The sequence below is a fragment of the Podarcis raffonei genome, chromosome 17 (genome assembly GCF_027172205.1).
Source record: "Podarcis raffonei isolate rPodRaf1 chromosome 17, rPodRaf1.pri, whole genome shotgun sequence".
Classification (NCBI taxonomy): Eukaryota; Metazoa; Chordata; class Lepidosauria; order Squamata; family Lacertidae; genus Podarcis; species Podarcis raffonei.
Window position 1 is genome coordinate 20337866 of NC_070618.1, and position 23397 is coordinate 20361262.

At 41.9% G+C, this 23397-nt stretch overlaps 1 protein-coding gene across 40 annotated transcripts in view; it reads left to right on the plus strand.

Annotated features, from left to right (window-relative positions):
- Nucleotides 1–23397, plus strand: part of PTPRD (protein tyrosine phosphatase receptor type D) — a 1152007-nt gene that overhangs the window by 684250 nt on the left and 444360 nt on the right. For all 40 annotated transcript variants that reach the window (XM_053371570.1, XM_053371569.1, XM_053371568.1 and 37 more), the window contains one exon: nt 8941–8980. The gene's annotated coding sequence lies outside the window, so the exon portion shown is untranslated. The remainder of the gene's footprint in view (nt 1–8940; nt 8981–23397) is intronic.

The following is a 23397-nucleotide window of genomic DNA, read 5'->3' on the forward strand; positions in this document are numbered from 1 at the left end:
CCCCCGGCAATCTCCCTTGCAAGTTGGCACCTCTGGACGCAGGTAACATCAGCCTATGGGTGGGAAGGTAGGATCTGATTCTGCATTTGCTGTGTGCACCAGTTTCACTTCTGCAAAAACTAGAGAAGGGACATATTTTTTTCCAGGTTAGTTGATCCAGAACACTTTTTTTCTCAGGTTCCACTCATCAGTGGAGTGCTGCCTCCTACGGAATGTGGTTTTTAACAGCATGGCCACCTCTGCTTTAGAACCTCTTAGCACAGCTTCTCTCTTTTGAGCATCAGGCTTCCCCAAGCTAGCCTACAGAATAAATTGCATAGTCCAGAAAACTTGATTTGCCTAGAAGTTGGCTGCTTGGGCCACACATGACCTGCCCCTGATGCAGGAAACAGTGTTGACATTCCAGAACTACTTATGTATATTTACATTACTGCACTCGACCATGAGCTGCAAAGCATCAATGGTGTTAAAACCTTCTTATCAGCTAAATAAAGACTTTGCGATTTGTTTTCTCTTAATATCCCTGCCCCCTACTACTTTCTATGTGTTTTGCTTTTTTTCTGAAAATTGTATCCTACATATAATTTTACCGCATCGGAGTCTATATGTGGTCAAAAATCAGAAAATGCCATGATGAATAAACATATTTGTCTGGTACATATAGAGATAAGGTCTTTTTCACTCTCATAAAACTGCATGTTTTATAGTCTTTCTGCATTTATCCAGAGGCTTAAATAAACCCTTCAACCCTCACTTGCTTCAAATTCAAATTACCCCTTCAGAGGAAGATTCTTATTATTGTTGTTGCCATCGTACTGGATATACTGGCACTTGCTACTGTTATGCTGATTACTTAAATACAGAGTTGTTCAGAAACACCACCTTTGCTTTTGTCTCATCGAAATCATCACCTTTGCTTTTGTTTCTTGGAACCATCATCTAACTGATGTGATGAAAGTTCAGGCCCTGTTTTTTAATCAACAGCAACATTCCTTCCCCTCGCCCCCAGCAATTGCAAGATGGCTGAACATTTATCCTAAAGGCATACAGTCAGTCCAGTTGCTCTATGTGGAGCAGCTGCATGAATATAGCAGAATGGAACAAGTGACATCTGAGGCTGCTCATCCATGGGGACAGATACCACTTCCTGACGACAATACATGCAAATGTGGCAGCCAAAAATCTGTGTCACTGTCTTTGGAGGCATTGCTGTAAGGAAGTTTTGCTTGTAACCATAGATGTGCCGAGACAAAAGTTACTGCTTTCATGAAGTTGTGGCTTCCAGGATTGCTTTGTGCAATTTCCAGGCATCTTCCTTCCTTCCTTCCTTCCTTCCTTCCTTCCTTCCTTCCTTCCTTCCTTTCTTTCTTTCTTTCATTCTTTCTTTCCCACCCATCTGGCTGGGTTTCCCCAGCCACTCTGGGCGGCTTCCAACAAAAGATTAAAAATACATTAAAACATCAGTCATTAAAAATCTTCCCTATACAGGGCTGCCTTCAGATGTCTTCTAAAAGTCAGATAGTTGTTTATTTCCTTGACATCTGATGGGAGGGTGTTCCAGAGGGTGGGTGCCACAACCAAGAAGGCACTTTGCCTGGTTCCCTGTAACCTCACTTGGCCCATAATTTATGTTGCTTATTGACAGAGAAACCCTGGGCCAAATCTCCACATTGGAGAAGGACGGTTGAAGCTCATCCACTTGCCTGCTTAAGGTGGACTTGACCATGGTGTTCATGTCTTCATGGTAGAAATACAGAATATACTCTGAAAGCGGTAGACGTTTTGTCTTGGGAAATAGGAAAGGAAAATAGTGAAAATATAAACCCTCCTCCAAAAAAAGAAGAAGAAAAGACTGGGTGAGAAAAAATGGTAAGGGGATCGTACCACACATCACAACCATATATTACTATGCCTCGATGGAAGCACAGAGAGAAAATAAATAGCCTGCTACTCCGTGTGCTCATGCAAGGTTCCCTGATGCAAGACGAACTCTACAAGAATCACCTTGATTTAGCTTTTGACAAGTTGGCATCTTTGAATTGCGAAAATTGCTTTTCCAACCCTTGTGTAAATCTGACTAATCAACTCAAGCCAAGACAGAACCTGACTAATTTAAGTCAAGTTTTCCTTGTGAATAAATAAAATGCTGAAACCTATTATAATCCACTGGTATTCCAGCCTAGGCTGACATGAAATACATTACTGATTCCTCAAGGACTCTACTGTAGAAGAGCCGGTATGGCAAATTCTTCCTAAAGCAATCCTTTCATTTAAAACATTAAATCATATACTGTTACAGTGCTCAGAATAAGACCTTATGAGAGCCGAAGAATGCAAAAGACTTCCTTATACCCAAGGTCCTTAGAGGAAGCACAAGGTACAAATACAAAATCCATCAGTTGCATGCTGAACTGTTCAAATGGCTTAGTACAGGAATAGTGGTGTAATATTGCCCAGATGGTGTAGACTGCAGTTTCCATCAGGCCCACCCAATGGCCAGGGATGATTGGCGCTGTAGTCCAACAATATGTGGAAGACACCAAGTTGGTTGCTGCTGGCATAGCACAACAAAATGGACAGGGGCCAAAGCAACATGCACTATCACCCAGCAAAACAATTGTTTCTGGGGGCTTAGTGAGAGGGAAGGAGCAGAACTGCCATAGTTTTCATGGGCGCAATGGAGAGCTAAGGAGTTGAATTGTTGTGTGAGGATGGAGGAACTGCTAAACAGGGAGAGTGGATGGTGCCTGAGCTCTCCACACTCTAAATACACCCCACCCCAGTGCATTTGCACCCCTCAAGCTCATGAGCCTTTTTTGCTATTAGCTAGAAGTTCATAACAGTAGCTGATTTCTTGAGAGAACACATACTGTGAGCACCTGTGCTGTCCTTGAATCACATCTATTTTCAGACAGCATGAGAAAGCAGGGGGCAGAATTAACATAGCTTATTACACATTTTCACTCTCATCCTGGTAGACCCATAATACATGGCAAATGGGATGCCCTCTTTCTCTGTCGCTCTCTCCAAGGGAGCATTATTTCTGGGAATAACAAAAATTGGGTCAGCACTTACTCCTGGCACATAATGGCCTAAGAAGTAAAATACTATACGCATTCCCCAGCCTCTATTCACAAGGGGATTCCTGTAGAGTTCTCATTTACATTTCTCATCTAAACTATTCATGCACAGTGCTTGATAACGAATGCCCTGTGCAGGCACATCTTTTAATTACATCTCTGAAAACAAATACCCTGGGATGCAGGCTTAAAACAGTTTCCTCCTAAGTAGTCCTGTTGAAATTGAGTAGCTTACAACAGAATGAATGCCAGCTGAAATATGGGGAGTAAGTCTGTAAGCAAAATGCAACTTTTGTATTTGTCACTCATTGACTTATGATTTTCATCACGCTTGTTCAGGGTGCAGAATGCACAGAACTAGGAGAGCCAGTATGAACCCCATGGTGCTGGGATTGGGAAAATCAGATTCAGATGCTACATCAAATCTGCATGAGTAGTTCTCAAACCAGCAAATGAATCAGCACACAGAAGCTCCTTCCATGTACCATTGCTCCTTGGCTGGATTGGGGCACATCTAAATATTTTAATTAGCCACTGCTGAGCCTATGTGTTAAGAAATTACATGACATTTTAAAGGTACCACTTAAAATTTATGTTTTAGTTATTATTATTTTCTCCCCTGAAAGAAAAAAGAGGGAGATAAAAATAATTGTGTAAGGGAAGCCTTCAAAGGCTGTGTGCAGTGCATTCTTCTTTCACCTTTAAAGAAAACAGGGGCTAAAAATGTGCTGGTTTCAATATGGCAGATTATATTATGAATAATAAATTTATTTTCATTCCAGTTATTTTAGGTTCTCAGCAGGGCCCCTTTAAGGCATAAGCATAACAATCAAAACTGGATTAGCTTCACAGACTATGTGTGCAACTGGTTTCATCTCTTCTCAGTGAACAGATCTAAAGGGAGTTTGACTGCATGCTGATTGATGGAATCCCTAATACTTTCCCTGCCTAAGTCAAACAGCCTCACTCAAAACACTTCTGTGCAGGCACAACATCTTGCAGTTTTCACAGCTTTCTGAACATCAGCATCTTCTCCCGCCCTGAACGTAAATAAAATTGTTTCCAGGACCCAACAGCTGGCACTTGCTGGTTGAAGGAGTGAACAGGAAGACAATGTGTTCACAGGATTACAGAACAGGCTGAGAGGGGGAATTTAGGCAGAGTTTTATAAGCTTAGTGAGCCAGAAAATAGATTGGGGTGCACAGAGGAAATAATGTGTCAGTCAAAGCTAAGTTTGCAGATATAAGCCTCCATGACAGAAGAGCAGCCATAGGCTCTCATCGCCCTCGGAACTTCAACTCTTACCTCTGAGCTTGGTGTGAAACTCGAAGCAGGTGTTTGGGAGAGATCTGATTCTCCAGTTGCTTTTGCCATGTCCCCAGCAAGAACACAGCAGCAGTGCAAACAACTGGAAAGTGCAAGCGACTGTGGAGTGGAGCCAAGGAAGACTTCAAAGAAGAAAGTCCTTCCATCAGCCACACAAACACAGTATTGCAGCTGTTTCATCAAATGTCTGGTTTTCGGCTCCCTGCAATTGCACACCTTCCTATTATTACCACTGTTGACAGCATAGTACCTGCAAATCACTAAATCCTTTTCCTGTAATATCTGCATATGACTGGAACATTAGGAGCTTTTACAGTACCATCAGGATGTAAATATAGTGAGCTCTGAGTGAGACTGCAATCATGTTCTCTTCCTACAAGGTAAAAGAAAAGGGGGAGGGGGAATTCATGCCAGTGTCCTTCCTCTCTGTAATCTGATCTGCAACTGGTGAGCTAAAAAAAGAAAAATACAGTGAATAAGACAGACAAGTTTCTAGCACAAAGCCTTATTGGTAATACTATGCAAATTGCCCCAAAGGCAGCCACACTAACATTCTAACTTCTACTTTTGGAAGAATGTCTGTTATGATTGTGACACACAGTAATTGAGGGGACCGTCTGTTCAGTTGCATCCTCAGTATCTGTTTCATCATTTCACTTTAAGCATTTTTTTAGTTCTGCAAGAGGGAATGTGTCTTAACACCAGAGAAGGGAAAGAAGATTAAAGGAGTCCAGGATGGAATGCAATGAAGTGTATGGTTTTCTCATCTCTGCTGCATTCCTCTTCTTCTTCTTCTTCTTCTTCTTCTTCTTCTTCTTCTTCTTCTTCTTCTTCTTCTTCCTCCTCCTCCTCCTCCTCCTCCTCCTCCTCCTCCTCCATGAAGATTGTCTTCCATGAACATGGTCTTAACAGTGAGTCTGGAGGTGACTGTGGAGGCCAATTCTGGATCCACAAGTCCTTCCATAGTGGGGACATAGGTTTCTGGGTGGGAGTTGATCAAGGTGAGGGTTTGCCAAATGTGCCTTCTTCTTAGCACGTTTCTCCCTTTCGTCCTGAGTTCGAGCATCTTCAAAGTCCATGACACCTTTGGTAAAGGCTGTTCTCCAACTGGAGCACTCGCAGGCCAGTGTTTCCCAATTGTCAGGGTTTATACTACTTTGTTTAAAAAAAATATAGATATGCTTTGAGAGAGTCTTTAAACCTCTTTTGTTGACCACCAGCATTATGCTTTCCCTTTTTAAGTTCAAAATAGAGTAGTTGCTTTGGAAGACCATAATCAGGCATCCGAACAACATAACCAGTCCAATGAAGTTGATGTTGAAGAATCATTGCTTTGACACTGGTGATCTTTGCCTCTTCCAGTACACTGGCATTAGTTTGCCTGCCTTCCCGAGTGATATGTAAAAAATTTCAGAGACACCATTGATAGAATCTTTTGAGGAGTTGGAGATGGTGTTTATAAGTGTTCTGTGTTTCACAAGCGTACAGTAAAGTTGGTAGTACAATAGAAGAAGAAGAAGAAGAAGAAGAAGAAGAAGAAGAAGAAGAAGCAATAGCTTTTTAAACAAGCATTTTGCTTTCGCTGTGAATGTCCTGGTCCTCAAACACTCTGTACTTCAATCAGGAGAAAGCTGCACTCACAGAGCTCAGATGATGCTGGATTTCAGCATCAATGCAGGTCCTTGTAGAAAGATAGCTGCCCAGGTAGGAAAAGTGTTCAACATTTTCCAATGTTACACCATTAAGTTGGATTTGTGGTACTTCAGAGGAGTTGTTTTGTGCTTGTTGGTGCAGCACTTTGGTTTTTGGGATGTTGAGCGATAGGCCAAGCTTTTTGTAATCTTCTGCGAAGCTATTTAGGATGGTTTGAAGGTCATCCTCTGAGTATGCACACTACATTGCCACCAGCATATTGAAGCTCTATGGCGGAAGTTACGGTAACCTTACTCTTTGCTTTCAGCCTACTCTGCTGCATAGAGGGTTGTTAACAGATCACTAACCGTGACTTAAAACAGCATACCAATGCACAACGGGATGTGAAATGCTAATCCAGATTTAATGTCAGGCTTTGGGGAATCAGCTTCCTCCCCCATGGCTATGAATGATAAGATCAAATGGAAGGAACGTCTTACCAGTGTCCATTCATTCTCCGATGACCGGGGCTCTGACCCCAGATTTGTAACAGTTTGCAAAAATGCTACATGGATCTGCTGGATCCAATGAGGGTTTACCATGGACTCAGCTAGATTGGTAGAGAAAAAGTGTTTTATACGCGTTGTATATGCGATTCAACACCGTGACATCAGATGGCGCTGTGGAGTCCCGTCTTTCCCTACCGGATTTCCCTTCGGCCCTCCAGATCTTTTGGACTACAATTTCCATCATCTCTGACCATTGGTCCTGTTAGCTAGGGATCATGGGAGTTGTAGGCCAAAACATCTGGAGGGCCACAGGTTGGGGATGCCTGGGTTTACTGAACTGCATCTTTGACATGTCTAGATCCAGCCCTGGTCACACTGCTTTGGGAAGGGAAGTAGCAGCAAGGGACACTTTAACTTCCTCAGCCAGCTCCAAAGTCAGTGACCCCACCTCTCCAATCCCTAATTTCTCCGGCATGTGTAGGGAACAATGCATGGAGTGGAGTCAGTGATAGCCACAAATTAGGGTCTGCTAATAAGCCAAACCAAAATGTGTGGGCCTCAGCTGCTGCTTATCCTTTGGATATTCCAGGATCAACGACTTGGTTTCACCTCTTCAGAACCACAACATTTTTGTTTAATGACATCCTCGTTACTGAGTTAGGCATACAGTTTAGCTGGAAAGAGCACAGGGGAATTGTGCAGTAGGACCTGAAATAAATGGCTGAACCAGCTTGCACAAAAGAAAGGGGCAGGAAATATTCCAGTCACTTTGCCATTGCTAGAAGGCAATTGAAAGAGAGGGGAGGAGAGCCCGATCAGCCAGTTTTTCAGAAGACTGTCATCCTAACAGCCTGCTGCTATCACCATATTTATATATATTTTTGTCAGGTTAATGCAAGCCATTTACACCTGGCAACTGGCGTAGTCCTTAGGAATCATGTGTAAGCTTCTACACCACTGGGTGTTATTTTGGTTTCTAGTAACACCAAGCCAAAATAGAATATCATGCTTAGAAACCTTTAGCAAAAGCATGTCACAGTCTTTCCTTACCTGCAGTCTAATTTGTTCCCTTGCTGCTTTGAATACAAACTTAGTCAATTAATTTCCCAGCGCAAAACAACCTTTTTGAGTAACTGGGATGATTCCTTTGTTGTGTATAATTTCTCCTATCTGTTTTTCAGTTTAAGACTAAAAATAGACCACACTACTCAAGAACTGTGATTTAAATACAAACATAATATATATCAAAACATCTTGCTGTGTAGCAGTACAAATGTACCATCATATAAATATTTCTTGTTGCCTAGTCATCTTAAATTTTACACTGTAACATGCTACAAAAGGAGTTTTGCGGTGGCGGGCAAACCTGATTTTGCTGAGATGCTTTAATGCCACGGAGTGCAGGGCATGGCAGGCAGGAAGAGGCTCTGTCAATATCCTGGAGAGGACAAGATAAACATCAGGCCTTGAAGAAAATAAAGTTGGGAAGATATAGGAAAGGAATCGGCTGGTGCTTAAGGATCCTGACCCAATGAAACATAATATATTTTAAAATGAAGGGGACTTCTCCTAATAGGATGGCGTTCCAAGTTCAATTTTTACTTTTGCACTGTGCCTGTATCTCAAAAAAAAGTCAAAATACACATTACAGTATTGCTTCGTAAAAACAAGACCTCCCAATTGCTTTCCCCACTACTGACAACTTGTCCTAGACCCCAGGGGTCAGCAAACCTTTTCAACAGGGAGCCGTCAACCGTCCCTCAGACCTTGTGGGGGGCTGGACTATATTTTTTTCGGGGGGGGGGGGATGAATGAATTCCTATGCCCCACAAATAACCCAGAGATGCAATAAAAGCACACATTCTACTCCTGTAAAAACACGCAGATTCCTGGGCCATCTGCGGGCCGGATTTAGAAGGCAATTGGGCCGCATCCTGCCCCCGGGCCATAGTTTGCCTACCCATGTCCTAGAGCACTGCTGAACAGGATATACAGGTGTGTGTTTGTGTACACACACACACACACACACACACACACACACACTCCCCCCTGCTAGATAACAGGATAATAGATTGAATCTCTCCGATCTAAATAAATCACTTATATGATTTCTTCAATGCATCGGAATTACAAATAATAATGATATCACTCACGGCGTTGTATAATTCAGAAATGGAAATAAATGAAGTAAAATAGTGGGGGGGGGGTTCCTCTTTATAAGCTGAACTTTTCGCTTATATCTTTTGCTATTATGTCTTGACTATAATTCTTTCATGTAGTTTATGTCTTAGCATTTGTGATTTCATTAGGTAAAATAAAGACGCAATTTGTTTTGATGCTGGAATAATGACAATATAGATTATGAAACCTTGTTTCTTTTCTTTACTTTTAGGTGAGAAGTCTATACAACACCAGAATCTAACAACACCAAAGTAAGATTTTTACAACTGCTTTATTTTATGGCGGTGTGGAATATGCTTAATCTCAAAGTGGGAATTGCCGGGCAAAATCTAGAAGTTGAATTGAAGTAGAAAGAAGCTTTGCAGATTATATTTTTCTTTTCCTTGAATTATATCTGGAAACATTATTTATTTATTTATTTATTTATTTATTTATTTATTTATTTGCACTTGTAGAGTGGCTAGAATCACTTATGAGAGAGTTTATTGGCTCCTTACGCTTTGCATGTTATGCTTTACCAAACCTTTACTAGTAATATCTATGGTGCTTCACAATAATGTATTGTAATTCATTTGCAAAATAAGATTGTTGTCAAAGACAAAGATAAAGCCTTCAGGTGTTTAAGACTCACATGATAAGGGGGAAGGCAGGAATGAGACTTTTGGCACCGCCTCCTGTGTTGCATCCCTATGATGGCCTTTACTGCCTTCTACATGCTGGGAATGTGAATATTTGCAATGAGGTGCCTTATTTACTTTGAGGAAGCTTTCCATGTGATTTAGAATCCTGGAAGACAGATCTGCAATTTGTGAAGGCTAATGGGGCCAGTAACAGTAGGGGGCTAGACTAGCATGCTAATCACTACTTCCCCTGACATAATTGCAAAGGGGATTTGAGCACCCAAGCAGGTTTTTCAGTGGTGATGTTGTCAATGGAAACATAGTTTAGCATTAAGAGTCATATCTGAAGGAGATGTGTGAAGTTCGGTTTTTGAAAATACTGCGTTTGAGAAGGTGATGAAACGTCCAAGCAAAAATATCAGACAGTGAGTTGGATGTGTGAATCAACTTGAAGGAAAAAGTTCTGAGATCAAGTGATAAAACTCAGTTATCATCAGTGTAGAGGTGGTACTGAAGTCCATGGCTTGATGTGTTCATCCAGGATCCACGTGTAGACTCTAAAGAGAGATAGAGATTGCTAATGGACAGTTTTCACCCTGGAGACATGCAAGAAATGGGGTCCCCAAAAATCTAGCTTGGGACTGGTGATTTTCAACAGGCTCATGAATTATGTGGAGTTAGGGTTTAGCAGTGGCCGAGTTTGTGGATTATGTCAAATTATTCACGTAGTAGAAACAAAAAGAAATTGTGAAGACCTCAAAATGATTATTCATAAAAGTGGGGTGACTGGCCAAATGGCAAAAGTAGCTCATTGTAAGTGTGTAAACTGATGCACAATACTATGCTTGGAATCTTGGTTCTTGGAATATTGGAATCTTAGTTTTCAAGGTGGCCTCATCTTCTGACATTCAGCACTTGAGAATTATATGCATATTACCTTGCCCCTACTATTCCCATGCCTACCTCTTCTAGCTTCATCTTCATTCATGCTCTGTGAACACACCAAATGTATACACAATAGCATTCACTAAAATGTACATTCAAATGCCACTTCCCTTATCTCCTCTGCAGAGGAAGCAATGGGGGAAATTGGAAAGGCATGCCAAAACACATTGTCCAGTCTAGCTTTATTTGGTCAACCTTGATAGTCCTTGGGCTTTGGGTAAGAGAGTTTCCGTATGTGAGGAGCAAGAAAAAACTTTAAGAAGGCATGAATGGGAAGTATTATTGCAAGGAGTTGGGGCCTTATGCAGCAGGAAGCATGAATACTTTTCTGGACTTTTTTGTGGCTCATTATGGCAGGACACAAACTGCTAAGTCCTTCAAGATAATTCTCAAAGAACCAAATAAAGTGCAAAATGGCTCCATTGCCATGCTTAACAGATACATTAGAGTGTTGTTAAATATCTTCAAAGTTAGAAATATTAAACATTTCATTTGAGCTGTTTCCAAGCTAAATACTGATATTAAAAATCCAAGATGATCTTAAGATTTAAAATAGCCTGTTGATCTTCCTACAGTGCTATCTTGGAGAAGCAGTTCCGAGATGTTCTCCCGTCAGGGTGGAACAGAGAGCGATTTGAAGGGGCCTCATAATATGAGCAGGCAAACAAATCCTGATGCAGAGGAAGATAGATTAATGGCAGGAGCAGTACAATAATGAAATCTACAAATACGGGAGTGAGTTCATAAAGGGCCATAGACCTTTGATTGCTAGCGACAATCTATTTAACTGGGATGAGACCATGTGACCCATTTCAGCTGATGGCTAGACATCAATACACTTCAAAACAAGAAAAACCATTCTACTTAATCCAGGTTGAAGTACATATAATTTACAGGCTCTAAAAATGTTTGAAACAAATAGTTTTGATAATGCAGTGAAAGACAATGCAGACCTATGAATGGAGACAGTGTATAGTGAGGTGTGTCTCTGCTAGGGGTTTATCTCCATATAGTTTGTCTTACATTTGTATCTGAAAGCAAGCAAGCCCATAATTACCTTTTGCAAACCATTGCAAGTTCTAATAATAACAACAAAAGTATTATTAACTGTTAACATTCATATACCACCTTTCGATTTAATTTCTACAGTGGTTTAGTTGTACCTTAATTCCACATGGATTTGAACTCCTGTGTGGCATCTAATTCACTTATTTGTTTTTGAAAAGCTAGGATGACATTAGTCTGCAGTGGATCTGTGAAGACCACATTGCCCCTGTATTTAGCCTTAAAAGGAAATCAGATGCTTGGTGCAGATAATGAGGGTGTTGAAAACTCTAGTGCTGGACTGAAACTTATCAAAATACTTTCTTCTGATATTTTTTTTCTTTTTCCGACCCATCCTACACAGGTTACTTTGCAGAATTTTCATTAAATATCCCCCTACCATTTTTTGTGACAACCGTAGGCACCGACTCCTAGAGACCAAGGCAGTTTCAGCCCCCTGAATATATTTTTTGAGGGGGCTAGTCCCAGCTCAAGGGACGCGGGTGGCGCTGTGGGTAAAAGCCTCAGCGCATAGGGCTTGCCGATCAAAAGGTCGGCGGTTCAAATCCCCATGGCGGGGTGCGCTCCCGCTGCTCGGTCCCAGCGCCTGCCAACCTAGCAGTTCGAAAGCACCCCCAGGTGCAAGTAGATAAATAGGGACCGCTTACTGGCGGGAAGGTAAACGGCGTTTCCGTGTGCTGCGCTGGCTCGCCAGATGCAGCTTTGTCACGCTGGCCACGTGACCCGGAAGTGTCTCCGGACAGCGCTGGCCCCCGGCCTCTTGAGTGAGATGGGCGCACAACCCCAGAGTCTGTCAAGACTGGCCCGTACGGGCAGGGGTACCTTTACCTTTACGTTTAGTCCCATCTCAAATTTGAGAGAGTGTCCGGCTGCACCCCTGGCTCCTCGCAACATCATGCAATGTCATGCCAGGGCCAATTATTCCTCTGGAGAAGCTGGCACCTCTGGTGGCAACAAACATTCTGCACCACCACCACAAAGGCCCTGGAACAACGCTAGGTCAGGGGCATGGTGGAATATGGGGGGGAAAGGTGGCCAGGCTGCCAATACGTTGCTCTTGAAGTTCTTGCTCATTCTTACAGAGACAGCTTCCGCCGCCACAAAAACCCTTTGGGGAAAATAAAGCTGGTCTACAGCCACCTCACCAAAAACATTGGAGCAATTCTGTTTAATGGTCCACTCACTTTCTCTCCCCATGCATAGGGTGGAGAATTTTGAGACCATTTGTACACAGCTGTACACATAAAGGTCTCTACACAGCTTGAATATGACCCCCATGCTATGGGATACTTTGTTTTTTCCCCCTGGTGGGTTAATTCCTTGTACACAAAGTTTAGTAGTCAAACACTGAGTCTAAAATGTAGAGGGACTCCTGCGGATTCTCCCTCTATATTATCCTTTCTAGCTAAGCACTGTAGGCTCTCAAAGCAAAATATTACTTTGCTAAGTCTGTTGTTTATCTCATCTCCCCTAGATGTATCTGGTTTAAGCATATTGCTGAATAAAGGAAATGATAACATTTTGAACTATTTTTCAATTTGATATCAGATCAGTAAACTTGTATTTCTATCTTGTTTCTTCCTTTGCTGATATTGGATTATGTGACCACCAGCGCACTTGTTCTGGTCCATGGCTGTACTTAGCTTGCATCTACTGCACAAAGTGCATTTTATGAACCTCAGCTTTCCACTGTCAATAGGAATATGTCCTTGACTTGACACTTAAGCAAAGCATGATCCTATATTTGTTTTATATTCCAGCTTCAAGTTAGATGCAAGTACCAGAGCCAAACCATTTTAGAAATGGTCTGAACCTTAAGATTAAAGGGGAAATTAATGTTCAGACTATTCAGTTTGGTTCTATTCCATCATCATCATCATCATCATCATACCCAACCCATGTGACTGGGTTGCCCCAGGCATTTTAGACAGCTTCCAGCATATATAAAAACATAATGAAACATTAAACATTAAAAACCTTCCCTATACAGGGCTGCTTCCCGATGTCTTCTAAAGATTGTATAGTTTCTTATCTCCTTGATTCAGGGTGTGGGTGTGGGTGGGTGGCTATTGTATAATTCCATACCCCCCAACATTTCTCTGATGAAAATAGGGACACCCAAAGAAAAGAGGGACATTCTGGGATTACATCAGAAACTGGGACAGCTTCTGTAAATCCAGGACTGTCCCTGGAAATCAGGGGCACTTGGAGGGTCTGCAATGAAGCCAGTAGCAAAACTGCTGTTTGTCTTAATGAAGCATGAACAGCTTGGGTCAATAACATAAGGCAGAAAATCAAAAGTCCCAGTAAAAGAGAGAGAGAGAGAGAGAGAGAGAGAGAGAGAGAGAGAGAGAGAGAGAGATCTGAAAATTGTAATTGCTCTCTTTCCTGGAAGCCATTACTTCTTCCAAGCAGACTTACAGCAATTTGCTTATTTATGGTAATGTGTATATTTACATTACTTGTGAGGGAAGTGGATGCTAATTATGGAGATCAAAGGCTATTGAAATGGTGAGAGTGGGGTGTCTCTGATTGTGTGCCTGTCTAATGTTAGGTGGAGGGAACCACTGCCCTTAAAACAAAGGAGCTTGCTAATAGATCAGCAGGTTTGTTGCTGTTATCTACGATAGAAAGGTGCTAGTATTTCCCACAGAAACAACTTAACTTTCTTAGCAAGTTAGCAAGTGAGTCTCCCTCTTTTCCGCAAATGACGTGATCTAATTACATACAGTTTTTAAAGATTAGTGCTACTTCTGATGCAATGTTTTTTCCTTGTTTGCTGCCCTTGTTGAACAGTGAGTTCAGTCATTGGGTGAAAAGAAAAGCTCCCAGGACTTGTTTATCCACAATCACTGAAATCCTAGCAAAATGTGTTAATTTAACTCTGGATGCTTCCCCATAAGTAATATGTTCTCATTTTGCTGCCATCCTTATAATGAATCACCATTTTATCCAGCATGCAGGTATTCACTCTTACCATGGCAGTAATGACGTCATTTCCAAAATTGAATCTTCATGAAAGCCGACAAGGTTATAAAAACCGTCACTTATATAATAAGCTTCTCATTTTGCCTCCTTATAACAGCAGAAGAGAATTCTGTCTTGAGTTGAGGTGGTTTCCTCGACCACAAGGGAATGCTAAGGCTGCCTATGATGTATTTCATTTTTCATAAAGATTTAAATCTCCAGATTTTGCCAAGGAAACAGATAAATCAGAAATGCCTAACCAGAGGGAGTGTGGATTGTATTCAAATTAAGATACAAAGGGAGTACCAGTTTTTGCAGGAGAGGTCTTTTGTGTTTTGTACAAATCCGCTATGTCTAATTACTGACTTATCGTTGTGTGAGAGAGAATGGGAGCTTTGTTGTTGTTTTTTTAACGCAACAATCAGAGGCAGAGACATCAATGAGAGTTTCAGCACAAATCCTAGATGAGAAAGGTAGTGTTGCATTAACAGAGACATGCCTTTTGTGGATCGCAAAGCACCATGTATGCTCGCATAACAAAACATAGCTTAAACAATCATTTTAGAATAGCTAACAATACAGTGGTACCTCGGGTTAAGTACTTAATTCGTTCCGGAGGTCCGTACTTAACCTGAAACTGTTCTTAACCTGAAGCACCACTTTAGCTAATAGGGCCTCCTGCTGCTGCCGCACCGCCGGAGCACGATTTCTGTTCTCATCCTGAAGCAAAGTTCTTAACCTGAAGCACTATTTCTGGGTTAGCAGAGTCTGTAACCTGAAACGTATGTAACCTGAAGTATGTAACCCGAGGTACCACTGTATAGAAATCCACACCTTTTTTGCAGACCCAGTCAGAAGAATCTGGGGCAGAATCTGGGGCAGAACCCTAACCCCTAACCACTAACCCTGTGCATCTTTCATCCATGGCCTTATATGCTCAGAGGAGAGTGGGAGCACTCACATTGGCCCAAACACCCTAGAACGTCCACTTAGGGCTGTACTCTGAATGTGGCCTACTTGCACAAAATCCAGCACACAGAGATTCAGACTCCATGACCTGCTGACCACATTTAATCCAGGAAACCAAGCATACGAAAACAGCCTAAACATCTTGTGCTTTCTGCCCACAGGATGTTTTTCAAAGGCTTCAGTATGAAAGTCTGAAGAAGAAACAGAGAGGCAGGCATATGAGAATCTTGAGGGAGGGAGGCACAAACTTGTTCCTCTTCATGTGCATTGATTGGATTAGGAAGCCCTATTATATTCTGTTGTTCAGACAAACAATGGTTCTCCCTAACCCAAACCCTACATGCTGTATTCATTTTGGAAACATTGTACTTATATATTGTATGGTTAATACTGTTTTGTTGTAAGATGCCCAGGAAATATTTATTGAAGAGCATTTTTATGCATTTAATAAATAAAACAAAGTCCCCTACAGGCTTGCTCAGTCACTGAGTTCATCTGAAGAGGCCCTCTTTTTGGTGTTGCATGGTCTTGAAATCCATCTTGCAGCTACTTGGTAGGACCTTTAGTGTGGTGGCACCTGTCTTGTGCCATGTGCCGGAAGTTTTTTGGTTTTAATATCAGCTAGAATTCACCCAAGCATTTTCAGATTACAGTCATACCTCAGGTTGCGAACGCTGTGGATTGCGCGTTTTCGGGTTGCGGACCACGCTGAACCCGGAAGTACCGAAATGGGTAATTTCCGGGTTTAGGCACTCGCGCATGCGCAAAAACACAAAATGACATCACGCGCATGCACAGAATCACCCAATCGTGTCACACACATGCGCAGACGCAAACGCTGTGGGTTGCAAACTTGCCTCCCACACAGATCACATTTGCAACCCAAGTTATGACTATAGAGACATTGATCACATATATTATTGGTCAGCTGTAGAATTTTATGCAGGTTTTATATTGTTTTATTGTTTTATTCTGCATAGTATGCATTTTATTATTTTGTATACACTGCTTAAGGTTGTTTACAAGCATTTTTAATACTTTTAAAAATAATCTGATCAGGTTCATATACAGTGGTACCTCAGGTTACATACGCTTCAGGTTACATATGCTTCAGGTTACAGACTCCGCTAACCCAGAAATAGTACCTCGGGTTAAGAACTTTGCTTCAGGATGAGAACAGAAATCATGCTCCGGTGGTGTGGTAGCAGCAGGAGGCCCCATTAGCTAAAGTGGTGCTTCAGGTTAAGAATAGTTTCAGGTTAAGAACGGACCTCCAGAACGAATTAAGTACATAACCAGAGGTACCACTGTATAGTATACACAGTGGTACCTCCGAAGTTGAACGGAATCTGTTCCGGAAGTCTGTTCAACTTCCAAAACATTTGGAAACTAAGGCACAGCTTCCGATTGGCGACAGGAAGCTCCTGCAGTCCCAAACACCAACACAGACATATGTAAAATACTCCACTAAATATTCTGAATCTCTTTGAGTTGCTGAACAAATTTAGGAGAACACAGGTGAACAACAGAGAACACAGGTTCATATGCATGCGTCACCCCACGGATATGCCCAAATAGTACACACAACATACACACACATGTTACTTTATGCATACCCTTGATACATGTGATTTTTAACTCCTGAGTCTGAAACATAAAGTGTACACAAGATTGGGTGTCTATACATATAGGAATGTGCTTGTGCATATCCCATTTAGATCCTACTTTAAATTTGTAAAGGGGGAACACGACCTCAGGACCCTACAGTGAATTCAGTATACCTATTTGCCTGAATATGTGCAGAGGCCAACACCCCCAACCTCACCTTGCGAATCATTAAAGTAACTTTAACTTAACATTGGATCTAAACAAGAGCACAGTTTGCCCAGGGGGGGAAGTGGTCTTCAAGGTGACACTGTCTGTCCAATATGTGCTGTAAACAAAATGAGCTTGAAATTATTTTCTTTCTTTCCCCCCTAAAATAAAAAAGTTAAGAATTAATGGAAGGCCGCTATATGCAGCTATTTTTAGAACGACTTAGTCAAAGGCCTCGTTTGAGTGAGCTGCAGTAAAAGCTTGCTGCCCGAGATGGCCCCAACTAGAGAAAAATTATGTGACATTTGGGACCTTGATGGGACATTTGCCCTTTTTGGTGTTAAAGAGGCTGTTTCTTTGGAAAAAAAGATTAAGAGACATCCTAAGAGTTCAGCTCAAGCCTTCATAATGATAAGTAATGATGCAACAAATGGAAGCAAAGCTAAATGACTGGAAATTTGATTACTTTCACAGCAGAAAGTTTCACTAACATTTCATCAACAGTTTCCTCTTGCTTATGCCTTCCGTAGAAACAAGTCTTTATGTACTTTGTATTGTATAGCGCTGAGTGAAAAAATATCCTGCCACTTTCATAACTCTACTGATGGGCCATGAAAGTGGGAGGTCATCCTTTAACCGCATTAGTGGGAGGCAGGCAAAAGTTTTAAAAAACCTTTTTGGAGTGAGGAATACCTTAGCAGTAAAGGCAGGGTCAGCAGAAGTGGGACATAAATACTGTTTTTCATTTACAGAAAATTTCCCCAACAATTAGTGGCTAGCTGGGAAGCCATCTTCTCCCACAATGCATTCTGTGAATGAAGCTATGTTATAATATTTCCTGTTTGCAGAAATTTTTAATATTTGATGAATTATTGTATTTTAATCTTCTGTTGGAAGCCACCCAGAGTGGCTGGGGAGGCCCAGCTAGATGGGCGGGGTATAAATAAATTATTATTATTATTATTATTATTATTATTATTATTATTAAGCATTTTTCCATTTTTGCCTTTAGCAAATTCCTCTGAAATACAGTGCAAATACTTCTGCTCATATTTTTACCTAACCACTTCAGTCCAAAATTTCCTACCATCCAGATTATGTGTTATGTTGGAAAGCTAAACTGTGTGTTGGACGAAATGTACATTTATGATGATGCTAAAAGAATGATGTTGCTGGACTACAACTCCCATCTTTTTTTTTGCCTTGGGCATACTGGCTGAGGCTGATGGGAGTTGTAGTCTAAAGCAGCTGGAGAGCACCAGGTTGTGGAAGGCTGCTTTAGGACATCCAAAATCCTTTCTGGGCTTCTGTCCCTGCGTTGACTTGTCTTAAGTGTCTAGAGCAATGGACAGGAATTACATCTTCAGAAAACGGTGCCCCATGTGGAACTGTTTTAAATGTCAGAGAAACATCATCTGTGGAATTCCTGTCTGCTGATAGCCATTTTCATCCTGAAATCTGCCTTGTTAAATTAGCTACATTTGTAAAAGAAGGTACTGTTTGTTTCCTTACCCCAATACATCTGTAAATAGCAAAGCAACAACACAAGAAAACATAGGCTAACCAATTTATGTTCCACTTCTTGATTTCATTAAAAAGGTAATTTGGGATTAACGAAAGTAATACATAAATGTTTTGTTACAGACTTTAATTTTCATATAATGGATACTTATTAGACAGAGGAATGTATCTTCTTTTTCAGAAAGTTGCATTTTTCCTACCTCTGTTTCCCCAAAGACATTATAAGGTGCATGCAGATTATTCCGATTGCTCACATGGTAGGCAAGATAGCCAGTAAATACGTCAGCCACTTTGCAATTGGAAATTTACCAAAAAGTCCCAATAAGGCAATGGTTTTTCAGACCACTGCTGCATGTGCACAAACTAACAAGAACACTTAGATTGGAAATAGCATTTAAACAGACAGACAGTAGTGATAAATTATGTGGTCAAGTATATTAAAACACTAGTTTATTGCAGAGATGGAGAACCTCAGGCCCAGGGGATCAACATGACCTTCCAGGTTTGACCCTTGGAATTCTTTGTAGGCCATGTTCCTTTCCCAGGCCTCATGTCCTCTTCACCACCCCTGCTCCATACCCTTCTTAAGAACTTTTGCATGGCTGAAATGTGTCCTTGAACTGTGGTCATGGCACTTCCTTGCTTGGATCGGGAGGTGTGAGCACATGCAGAAACCTCCAACTTTTCTATCCTTTGTTCTGTCCAGTTTTGCCTAGGGCACCATTCACTTCTGGTCTGCGACTCCCAGGAAGCTGACCATGAGGAAATGCTATCCTCACCCCCCACCACCCGGTTTTGTAGAACAATAACCAAAGAGCAGTACATTGGATCCAGCTGAATCTTTGCATTTGTGGAAGGGCCCCTTCTGTTGGTATGAGGGGTTTCGGTCCAGTAAAGCAGGTTTCCTCAAACTTGGCCCTCCAGATGTTTTTGGCCTACAACTCCCATGATCCCTAGCTAGCAGGACCAGTGCTCAGGGATGATGGGAATTGTAGTCTCAAAACATCTGGAGGGCCAAGTTTGAGGAAGCCTGCAATAGAGACTTCCACGAACAGAAGTGAAGCAATTTCGACTCGCTATCAGGTGCAAGTAAGCAGAGGTAGAGCATTTGGCCACAATAAAATAACTGGAAATCAGTTGACCAAGTGAACAAGTTTTATTCCTTTCGTGAGCTTCATAATCTTGGTTCAAAAATGAGCCATTCAATAGGTCACATACTGATTCCAAACTGTGATCTCACTAAAGCTCAAGAAAGTCTTGGCAAATGTTACCTACGGGAAGCAAAAAGAGGCCAAAAACACTGATGAAAGCAACTTTATATTTAAAAAATCCTCATCGACTTCTTTCTCTAGGGATATCCCGTTTTATCAAAGCTGGCTGACTGAAGGACCTCAATCCAAATAGTACAGAAGAAGAGCTATTTTGACAAGACATTTCAGCGCTTAACATCAAAGTTTCTACTCTTAACAAGCGTGACCTGGAATAATCTGATCTGAAGCATATAAAATCTCCAGGGTAGAACCAGTGATAAATGAAGTGAGTCAGAGAAAATTAAAATTAATGTGCCCCTTTGTCCAAGGCTTGAGAAACAGGGGAAGACCCTGCTATATTCAGATAACTTTCCGTAAGGCCCAAATTAGTCACCAATTTGCACTTCCGGAATCCTTATGCCCTTTGGATATATTCATTTGCTGATATTGCCATGTTTCAAATACACAGAGAGATTGTGATCTTATGGCTGGTTTGCGAGTGACCTTTCCATACTTTGAAGAAACTTCTCACAACCTATTTAGTCACCTTGCCTTGTCTTTAGGGAATGCACATTATATATGAAATTGGTTTCTCGTCCTTTCTTCTTCTTCTGCCATTTCCTCCAATTCCTTGTTGTATATCACCTCACTTATCTGCAAACCATTTGCAGCCATTTACCATTTGCTCTCCCTTGTTCTGCAGTGCAATTATGGCATGTTTCTTTTCCATGCTTATTGGAGAAAATGGACTACAAATGAAGTGAATGGATACACACATAAATAAAAATGAACCGAGCCTCGCTCCTTATCCCCCACCCAGTGTATATACTTGTTTCCTTCAATAGCATTCAGTCCCCCCATGGTTTTTTTTAAAAAAAACCCAATAATAATATATATCTGTAGTTGACAAAAACTCTGCCTCTAGGAGTAGGTAAATGTTTTCATACTCAAGAGATACCCAACATCTAGTGACAGGAGAGATGGCATATATGTAAGGTAAAGGTAAAGGGACCCCTGACGGTTAGGTCCAGTTGTGGATGACTCTGGGGTTGTGGAGCTCATCTCGCTTTACTAGCCGAGGGAACTGGCGTACAGCTTCCAGGTCATGTGTCCAGCATGACTAAGCCGTGTCTGGCAAACAAGAGCAGTGCACGGAAACGCCATTTACCTTCCCACTGGAGCAGTACCTATTTATCTACTTGCACTTTGACGTGCTTTCAAACTGCTAGCTTAGCAGGAGCAGGGACCGAGCTCTCTACCACCTACCAGTTTTTGAAAATAATAGAATAATGTTTCTAGGGTTGCCATATTTCAAGAAGTGAAAATCTGGACACAACAGTTGAGTCAAAATTCCAAACATATGGCCACCGTATATGTGAACCTAAAAAGGCAAAAAAAGGTAAAGGACCCCTGACAGTAAAGTTCAGTTGCGAATGACTTTGGGGTTGCGGCACTCATCTTGCTTTACTGGCAGAGGGAGCCGACGTTTGTCCACAGACAGTTTTTCCAGGTCATGTGGCCAGCATGACTAAGCTGCTTCTGGCAAAACCAGAGCAGCGCACAGAAACGCCATTTACCTTCCCGCCAGAGCGGTACCTATTTATCTACTTGCACTTTGAAGTGCTTTCGAACTGCTAGGTTGGCAGGAGCAGGGACCGAGCAACGGGAGCTCACCCCATTGAAAGGATTCGAACCACCAACCTTCTGATCGGCAAGCCTTAGGCTCTGTGGTTTAGACCACAACGCCGTATGTAGGGTGATGATTTTTCATTATATATCATTTCTGGTGCTTTTAAGTGTAATTTTCCTCTCCGCATTTCCTCCCAGTCTTCAGGTCAGGCATCTTAACAGAGACATACTTCTTTTGGGTTTGGAGTAAACTTTGTGCTCCCCTTTTCAGTTCCACCACCCAATTTGCCGCCAGCAATTCAGTGTTGCCATACAGTTGCTTGATTTTGCATGCTTTTACTATGTCAGGTAGGATAATTACTAACAAACACTTACCACACAGTAAGTTACCACAGTGTACTCATTTCGAATTCTGGTCAGCTGTGGTGGCCTTTATCTACAGAAGCGTGGAAACTGGTTTTCTGTTGCCCAGCCATGATTGTGTATGATAGGAGGAAGCACATTATTGCCCATATACTGTTCTAATATATAAGGTGAACTTCTATCATCCTTTTAATGGAAAAGTTTGAAGTAAAGGAGACACTGACAGCACGCTTAGCTCTGTACCCCAAAAGTGTCAATAGCCATGAACCCAAGAAGAGTCCAAAAATGCAGATGCAGGTATATGTATTGTATGTGTGTGTGTCCCCAGAGAGTAACAGTACATAGCATAACACTCAATTTATGTACCACTAGTCCCAGGGCCATCTTACCCATAGGCGCTAGGGGTGCAGGGCACCCGGGCACCGGGCTCTCAGGGGCACCAGGCTGAGAGTCTGGGGCCCAAGAGTTGAGTCCGGGGAAGAGCCCGCTCAACGGTCGGAGTGCTGTGGTGGGCTCTTCTGCTGCAAGTGGCTCTGCGCCGCGAGTTCAGGGGTGACCGAGCCAGCAAGACGCTGAGGCAGCCGGCCAGCTCTGCCCTCCTGCACATCTGGGACTGGGCAACCTGGGGGGGGCGGATCTTTGCATTCCAGCACTGCATATGCTTAAGACAGCCCTGATTAGTCCTATGCATAGTTTCCTATGAGTAAACTCTGCTGCTTATAGGCACAACTTGTGAAACACGCTGAGCTTTCAGGAAACATTTTCAGACAGCTGAAATGTAACAATGCACTTTTAATTAAAGATGCAAACATTCTCGCCAAGAAATGTTACCATTTCAACTGCTAGAAAGAAGTGGGAACCGCATCAAAGAAAAAGAAAGAAGTATCCCACCTCTGTTTTTCTTCCTCTGCCTTCCTCTGTGCTAATCTGTCTCAATCAAACTTAAACACCTGATCATCACCATGTTCACTTGCCAGATCAAGAAGAATTGGCTGCTTACCTTTGCACTCTGGCAGATGACATACGTAATTGTTCCTGCACTAAAACTAAAACAAAAACCTAGAGCTGCAGTCTCCAGTAAGTCCACTCCACCTTATCACTGATCATTTTGCCAAGTGGAAAAGATAATGTTATCACACTTGCACACCTGATCAGATACTGGGAAAGCAAAGGAGCATAGCATTCATCACATGGTGTGGCAATAAAGATGACAAGCTTACCAAATGGTTACGTGTAACAGCAGTCTGCATTCAGCACTGTCTAATGAAATGGTTTCAGTCTGGCAGGGACTGGCAGGTACCAAGCTCTGGTACCGCTCATGACAAATTAAACACTAGGTGCACATTGTTTCTCATATGGTGAGGTGGACTGAATGAATTTCAGGAAGTAGGTCAAGAATGTTATGGATATTACTTCATCTAAAATTGTGAGCAATTCATTTCATGCATTTTAGAAGAGCCAAGAAGGGACATTAACTAAAATATACATGATCCTGGCTGAAGCTCTGACCAGGGTGGGTAAGAA